The following is a 328-nucleotide window of genomic DNA, read 5'->3' on the forward strand; positions in this document are numbered from 1 at the left end:
ATTGTTTAGATGTTGTATAGTTATGGACATCCCTAGGCTCTACCCACGATGTTCAGGTATCCGCCTATCGTGGACTAGATGCTGACAAAGCAGTATCACCCTTGGAGACACTGAGCATAACCCCCATACCAGAATACCCTTTGGACTCCGAGCATATTGATGACACGATAAATCGATACCGGCGCACAGTAACACCGACCATCCAACGCAACCCAGAACAACCAGGCCAGTTGCCATCCGGTGAACTTTTGCTGACATCGAGAAAGCATCGAACTCAATCGGAGGACACAGGTGTGCCCTCGGTCTGGTCTGGCTCGATCAGTCAGTT

Source organism: Aedes albopictus, chromosome 3 (genome assembly GCF_035046485.1).
Source record: "Aedes albopictus strain Foshan chromosome 3, AalbF5, whole genome shotgun sequence".
Classification (NCBI taxonomy): Eukaryota; Metazoa; Arthropoda; class Insecta; order Diptera; family Culicidae; genus Aedes; species Aedes albopictus.